Source organism: Trichechus manatus, unplaced genomic scaffold, assembly GCF_000243295.1.
Source record: "Trichechus manatus latirostris isolate Lorelei unplaced genomic scaffold, TriManLat1.0 scaffold00057, whole genome shotgun sequence".
Lineage (NCBI taxonomy): Eukaryota > Metazoa > Chordata > Mammalia > Sirenia > Trichechidae > Trichechus > Trichechus manatus.
The window spans coordinates 13,452,595-13,460,901 of NW_004443993.1; positions in this window are offsets into that span (position 1 = coordinate 13,452,595).

Genomic DNA, 8,307 nt, shown 5'->3' on the forward strand with positions numbered 1-8,307 from the left:
AGAAATGATGAAGTAAAAGAACTGAACAGAATATTTCAAAGGGCAGCTCGAGAAAACCAAGTAAAGTATTATAATGTTATGTGCAAAGACCTTGAGATAGAAAATCAAAAGGGAAAACATACTTGGCATTTCTCAAGCTGAAAGAGCTGAAGAAAAAATTCAAGCCTCAAATTGCAATATTGAAAGATTCTATGCACAAAATATTAAATGACTCAGGAAGCATCAAAGAATGGGATACTGAGTGGTTTAAAATCAGGAAAGGTGCGCGTCAGGGTTGTATCGTTTCACCATACTTAATCTGTATGCTGAGGAAATAAATTGAGAAGCTGGATTATATTAAGAAGAATGAAGCATCAGGGTTGGAGGAAGACTCATTAACAACCTGTGATATGCAGATGACACAACCTTGCTTTCTGAAAGTGAAGAGGACTTGAAGCACTTACTGATGAAGATCAAAGACCACAGCCTTCAGTATGGATTACATCTCAACATAAAGAAAACAAAAATCTTCACAACTGGACCAATAAGCAACATCATGATAAACGGAGAAAATATTGAAGTTATCAAGGACTTCATTTTACTTGGATCCACAATCAACACCCATGGAAGCAGCAGTTAAGAAATCAAAAGACACAATGCATTGGGCAAATCTGCTGCAAAAGACCTCTTTAAAGTGTTGAAAAGCAAAGATGTCACCTATCATGGATTGAGTTATATCTGTCAACTTGGCTGGGTTATGATTCCCACTATTGTATGATTGATTGTGTACCATTTTATAATATGATGTGATTTCCTTATGTGTTGTAAACTCTATCACTATGATGTAATAAAATGGATTAGCAGCAGTTATACTGATGAGGTCTACAAGTTTAGATAGTGTCTTAAGCCAATCTCTTTTTAGATATAAAAGAGAGAAGTGAGCAGAGACACAAGGGAACCTCATACCACCAAGAAAGCAGTGCCGGGAGCAGAGGGTGACCTTTGGACCTGAGGTTCCTGCGCAGAGAAGCTCCTAGACCAAGGGAAGATTGATGACACGGATCTTCCTCCAGAGCCGACAGAGAAAGCCTTCCCCCGGAGCTGACACCCTGAATTTGGACTTGTAGCCTACTAGACTGTGAAAGAATAAATTTCTCTTGGTTAAAGCCATCCACTTGTGGCATTTCTGTTATAGCAGCACTAGATGACTAAGACATCACCTTGAAGACTAAGGTGCACCTGACCCAAACCATCATGTTTTCAATCGACACATGCATGCAAAAGCTGAACGATGAATAAGGAAGACCGAAGTATTGATGCCTCTGAATTATGGTGTTGGCAAAGAATACTGAATACACCACGGACTGCCAAAAGAATGAACAAATCTGTCTTGGAAGAAGTACAACCAGAATTCTCCTTAGAAGCAAGGAGGATGAGACTTCGTCTCATATACTTTGGACATGTTGTAAGGAGGGATCAGTCCCTGGAGAAAGATATCATGCTTGGTAAAGTAAAGGGTCAGTGAAGAAGAGGAAGACCCTTAACTAGATGGATTGACACAGTGGCTGCAACAATGGGCTCAAGCATAACAATGATTGTGAGCATGGCGCAGGTACGGGCCATGTTCGTTCTGTTGTACATAGGGTCGCTATGAGTTGGAACTGACTCAACGACACCTAACAACAACAAATACAATGGGGCTGATTCTACCCTGTGGTGGTAGGGGTCATGTGGTGGCACTCAGTCGACAAAGACAAGGTGGGCGTGCCTACTGTAATGGATAGCAGATTCGAAGAAGTAATCAGAATAGTCTGAATTATGGATTTATGGCGTTAGCTATTTAGTTACGGTGTCTCTTGGAGTGAAATAGATGGGAAATCTACTATTTACTTGATCTGTAAAAGCAGAAGAATTCTAGGTCAAGTGAATGTCAGTCTGTCTTGAATCACCTGAATATAGAATCATGTCCCTCAGTCAGTTCCTACACTTGAACCAGTTTACAAACCTACAACCCCTTGAATGAAGGGGCAGCTGGGTCCTCTTGAGGAATAACCCCATTGCACTGCCAAAATATCATACTGTTGATGTTTCTCCCAGCCTTCCCTAAGGAATCTATGGCCTTTTATGAGAGTGACTGCTTACTGGGGAAAAGGAAATAATCAGACTTTTCAGAGATTACTGGACACTGGCTCTGAACTGACATGAACTCTAGAAGATACAACAGACCACCGTGGCCCCCAGTAACATTGGGGGCAAATGGAGGTCGGGTTATTAATTTAGTCTTAGCTGAGGTCTGTCTCAGAGTGGACCCAATGGGCCCCTGAACCCATTCTGTAGTGATTTTCCCAGTTGCAGAATGCATAATTGAAATAGACATACTCAGCAACTGGCAGAACCTCCATATTGGATCTCTGACATGTGGAGGAGGGGCTATTATGGAAGTAAAGGCCAAGTGGAAGCCATTAGAACTGCCTCTACGTAGGGAAATAGTAAACCAAAAGCAATTATCACATTCCTGGAAGGATTGCTGAGATTACTGCAAACATCAAGGACTTGAAGGATGCAGTGCTGGTGATTCCCACCACATCCCCATTCAACTCGCCTATTTTGCCTGTGCAAAAAACAGATGAATCTTGGAGAATCATGGTGGATTATTGTAAAATTAACTAGGTGGTGACTCTAATTGCAACTGCTATTCCAGACGTGATTACATTGCTTGAGCAAATTAATACATTTCCTGGTACCTGTTGTACAACTATTGATCTGACCAATGCTTTTTTCTCAATTTCTATTTTCACTGCATACCAGAAGCAGTTTGCCTTTAGCCGGTAAGATCAGCAATACATCCTCACCGTCCTCCCTCATGGGTATATCAACTCTCAAGCCCTACGTCATAGTTCAGTCTGCAGGGAACTTGATCATCTTTCTCGTCCACAAAATGTCACACTGGTTGATTACATTGATGGCATTATGCTGATTGGACCTAGTAAAGCAGTGTCAATGACTCTAGAACTATTGCTAAAACATTTGAGTGCTTGTTAATATTAGGTGCCATCAAATCGGTTCCAACTCATATTGACCCTACGTACAACAGAATGAAACACTGCCTGGTCCTGTGCTATCCTCACAATTGTTGCTATTTTTAAGCCCTTTGTTGTAGTCACTGTGTCAATCCGTCTCTTTGAGGGTCTTCTTCTTTTTCATGGACCCTCTACCTTATCAAGTATGATGTCCTTCTCCAGGGACTGGTCCCTCCTGATAACATGTCCAAAGTACGTGAGATGAAGTCTCACCATCCTCACTTCCAAAGAGGACTCTGACGGTACTTTTTCCAAGACAGACTCGTTCCTTCTTTTGGTAGTCCATGGTATATTCAATATTCATCTGCAACACCATAATTCAAAGACTTCAATTCTTCTTTGGTCTTCCTTATTCATTTTCCAACCAGTAAAGATTTTTGTTATACTTATGTTGAGGTGTAATTCATACTGAAGGCTGTAGTTTTTTATCTTCATCAGTAAGTGCTTTAAGTCTTCTTCCTTACAGCAATCAAGGTTGTGTCATCTGCATATCACAGGTTGTTAATGAGTCTTACACCCATCCTGATGCCACGTTCTTCTTCATATAGTCCAGCCCTTGGATTATTTGCTCAGCATACAGATTGAATAAGTATGGTTAAAGGACACAATCTTGATGCACATCTTTTTCATAACCTTTTGCTTTCTTTATGTATGATGTCCTTGGTGTCAACCCACAAGCTTTCAGGAATTAAGTGTTGAAAATGGGAGTGGCACTAGTGACTAATACCCCTAGTGATCCATTCACAAAGTTTTTGCTACCTGTCCCTGCAACTCTATTTTCTGTGGGTTTAGAGGTCTTAGTTCTAAAAGGAGGAATTGTCCCACCTGGAGACACCACATTTATTCCATTGAGTTAAGAATGCCACTTGGCTACTTTGGGCTCCTTGTGTCTCTGGATCAACAGGCAAAGAAGGGAGTTACCATATTGGCTGGTGTGACTGATTCTGACTACCAAGGGCAAATTGGATTGGTGTTGCATAATGGCGGTAAAGCAGATTATGTCTGGAATACAGGAGATCTCTTAGGGCATCTCTTAGTACTACCATGCCCTGTGATTAGTGTCAACAGAAAACTACAGCAACCCAATTCCAACATTACTACTAATGGCCCAGACCCTTCAGGATTGAAGGTTTGGGTCACCTCACCAAGCAAAGAACAACAACCAGCTGAGGTCCTTAAAGGGAATATGGAATGGATGATGGAGGTAGTTCTATATACCAGTCATGACCACATGACCAGTGGTAATTGTTATCAGTATTTCTTCATTGTATGTGTGCATCAAGTATTTTTGTTTTCTTTACTTATAAAATATAGGATGTAAATGGGGTCAGTGTGTTTTCAGTTGTATGCATGTTTGTTGTATCATGTTAGGTGAAAGTATGACTTTGTAATTGTCTTTATTTAGATATTGTGGATGGTTTAAAGAGATGTGTACAGGTGCCAAGTTGACAAGCGGTGGACTATGATGGTTAAGGTTGTGTGTCAACTTGGCTGTGCCATGATTCTTGGCTGCGCAGTGGTTTGGCAGTTAGCAATGATGTAATTTGGCAGTTATGTATTGATGTAGTCATCTTCTATGATGTGATCTGATATGATCAGGCAATCAGTTGTAAGAGAGAGAATGTTCCTCTGGAGTGTGGCCTGGATCTAACATGTATATGGATGTTCTGGCAAAGCTCGCTACCTTCCTCCTGATTCTGCACGTGGGTCATCATCATGTGAACTCTGGTTCTTCAGACTTGAGCCAGCTTCCTGCTGTATTGCCTGCCAGTCTTGGGATTCATCACACTCCACAGCCTGTGAGCTATCAGTCTACCGTCTTACTTGACAATCTTGGGATTTGTCGGCCTCCACAGCATGTAAGCCAGCAGCCTGTTATCTTACCTGCTGATCTTGGATTCACCAGCCTCTGCAGCCTCTGAGCCAGTGGTCTGACGTCTGACCTACTGATCTTGGGTTCATCAACCCCTGCAGCTATGTGAATCAGAAGCCTCCAGCCAGATGCTGACCCATGGACTTGGGACTTGCCAGTCTCTACAACTGTAGGATCTATTTCCTTGATATATATATCTCTAGAGAATACAGTTTTCTCTATTTTGCTTCTCTAGAGAACCCAGCCTAATACATTTGGTACCAAGAGTGGTTCTAGAAAAACAAAATTGCAAGGATGTTTTCTAAATTGGTTCTTAAATCTGAGTAGTCTTAAAGGCACTGATGACTCTCCCTCCTGTAGTAAAGAGGGCACTGCTAACACAGGGTGTGACGTGCCAATATTAATATGTTAACTATCGTCAAGAATAGATCAAGTATTGATGAAAAACAATGCTCTAGATGATCACATTTTTGATACTTGCTACAATTTTCTCAGAATGAGAAGTACAGGAAGCTGGTTGGTTCGTCCTATTTTTGCTAGACAAAGTGGTGAAAGGGTTGAGTTTAGGGCTTCAGAGCCACAGCTCAAGTGCCGAATAAAATCCCACAAGAAGTATCTCCTCTATAGCAGAGGATTAATGGTGTTAATAGTAATTGAGTTAATTCATGTAAAACACTGCCTGATACATGTCGTTGTAGTTGTCCTTAAGTTGGCTCTGACTCACGGTGACCTTTTGTATAATAGAACAAAATGCTGCAGTCCTATGACATAGTCATGATTGTTGGTATGTTTGAATCCATTGTGGTTATTGTGTCACTACATTTCACTGAAGGTTTCTGAAGGGGAAAACAGGATTTGCAAGGCTGAACATGGCTGCCCTCATGCTTTCTTTTAGTTCACTGTCGTATTCCAAGCCCTGATTCTGTGACCTTGCTGAGGCAGTTTTATGTAACCCTCTGGCGTGGAGCTATCTTTGTCCTTGACCACTATAAAACTTTGGCCCACCCTGCTGCTAGGTGAGAGAACTGCTTTGGTCCTGCAGCTGCCCAAGACTATTTGCCTTGGTATGTAAATCTCCCTAATAAAAACTCCTTCGCCACCACACTAGTGTTGCCTGCCTTTCTTTGATCTCTTGGCACCTCCAATTTTGAGGCAAATTTCAAGTTACTGGCCCATGCCTGGACAATTTCCCTTGTTTATGATGACCCACTACCAAACATGATGTCCTTTTCTAGCAAGTGGCTTTTACTGATGCATAGTAAACCATATTTTACGCCTTAAAAAAGCAAAAGAGAAAAGCAGTCTTGTGTGGTGAAAAATTACTTTATACAAAGAATTTACTAAATGATTGCAATGACACTGATGTCTAGAGAGGACATCAGAGCACACTGTATAGCATATCCTAAAGATGTGATTCAAGGGTTCAAAAGATCTACCATGTGATATCAGCACTTCCTCCACCTGAACACCTGGGCTGGAGACCAAATTCAAACATATGATCAATGATTCAATCATGCCTATGTAGAGACCCCAATAAAAACTCTGCACACTGAACGGTTAAACTCGCTGGTTGGTGATAGACACATATGGATGGGAGAAGGGAAGGATTAATGTATGCTTGAGACTTGGGAACTCCACATTTGACACCCTGCCAAACCTCATCATGTGTGGCTTTGCTATATGCTGGTCCTGATCTGCATCCTTTTTGCTATCTTAGAACTGTAAGTAGAACACTTCCTAAGTTCTGTATTATTCTAGCAAATTATTGACCCTGAGGGGCTAGTGGGAACAACTGAATTTTAGCCAGTTAGTTGGATATCTGAGTGATTCCAGAAATCCCCAAATTTATGGTTGGTGTCTTGGCATTCTAGAGCTGTGCCCTTTCACTTGTTAGATCAGATTTTGCTCCGGTTGGTTAGTCAGAAGAGTTGCATTAGCAGTTGGCTGGTGTCAGAGAAGATATTTAGAGTTGGTAGGATAGGCAGAGAGGGCAGGCACTTTAAGCTCCTACAAGGAGGAGCAGCAGCTTGGGCATCAAGATCTAAGCTTTGGCATCGCTGAGATGGCTTATCAGTGATGGAAAACCCACAAAATAAACAGCCACACTTTTGACTATTGTCCTGGTTATCAATTTATTGCTTCTGCTGCAGATACCCCATTTTTGCCTGATCTGTGGTAACGGAGATATGCGTTACATTTCTCCTGTTCCAATTATCAGTCTGTGGAGGGCTTCCTAGTTCCAACGTGATCATCTTCCAGACTCCTGGAGAGGTATTTTTGTCCCTACTTTGCTCCATGTGGGTTGTCCAGTGGAGGATTCTTGCAGCCACAGCATTCTGACAGTACAACTTTCCTCCAGCTTTCTATTTGGGCAGTAGTGGCATAGCCTGAGCTCCATACACTTGGGCCTGGGAACTAATCCAGATGCTACATTCCACACATTGTCCTCGCAAATGCAGGGATGCCTATCAGGTGAGTTGCCACCTCAAATCCCTCCCCTAATGTCAGAGGCAAACAGAAGTGTGTTCTATTCTTCTAGAAAGCTTCCTCTCCAGATTCCAGCAGCAACTGGAAATATACACTCTTGGTGCAATATAAAATGACCCAGTCCCTTAGAGAAATAGATGGAAAGTTTCTTATAGAGATAATCATACACCTACCATGACACATCAATCCCACTCATAGGGATATAGAGAAAAATGAAACTTATGTTCACATAAACCCACTGCATGAATGTTTATAGCAGTTTTATTTAAAAAGACAAAAAACTGGAAACTCAAATATTCTTAACCTGATAATTACACAAACTGTGGTACGTCTATAAAACAACATATCACACAGCAACAAAAAGGAACTACCGGTACATTCACCAAACTCAAATTCTTTACAGTAAATGACAGGAACCAGGATCTAAAAGCTACATACAGCATGACATGTATGTGGACAGGTACCAGAGATTCATGACTAAAAGAATTTTTAAAGGAAAGAGCTGTTTTGTATTTTCATTGTGGTACTGGTTATATGACTTGATGTATTTGTCAAAACTCATACTGTACGTTCCAAAAGCAAATTAATATTTTTAAAATTAAAATTGTATAAGTAATGAACAAACTGCAGAAGTCTGAAGTTAGGGAGAACAGAGTAATCACTTAGTCTCGCCTTTGGGACAGATCTCTACAGACTGATTTTGTCTGTATACACTTTTTTATAAAACTGTCATCATTATGTACCCACTATTTTATACCTGTCCTATCACACATTAAACTATGATTGCTTCACCTGTGGACTAGATTTTTCTGAATAAATTCATTTAGGGGCAGTACAACACTGTGATGTGTAGCCAGGTATTTATCTGAAAACTCTCTTCCTGTTGGA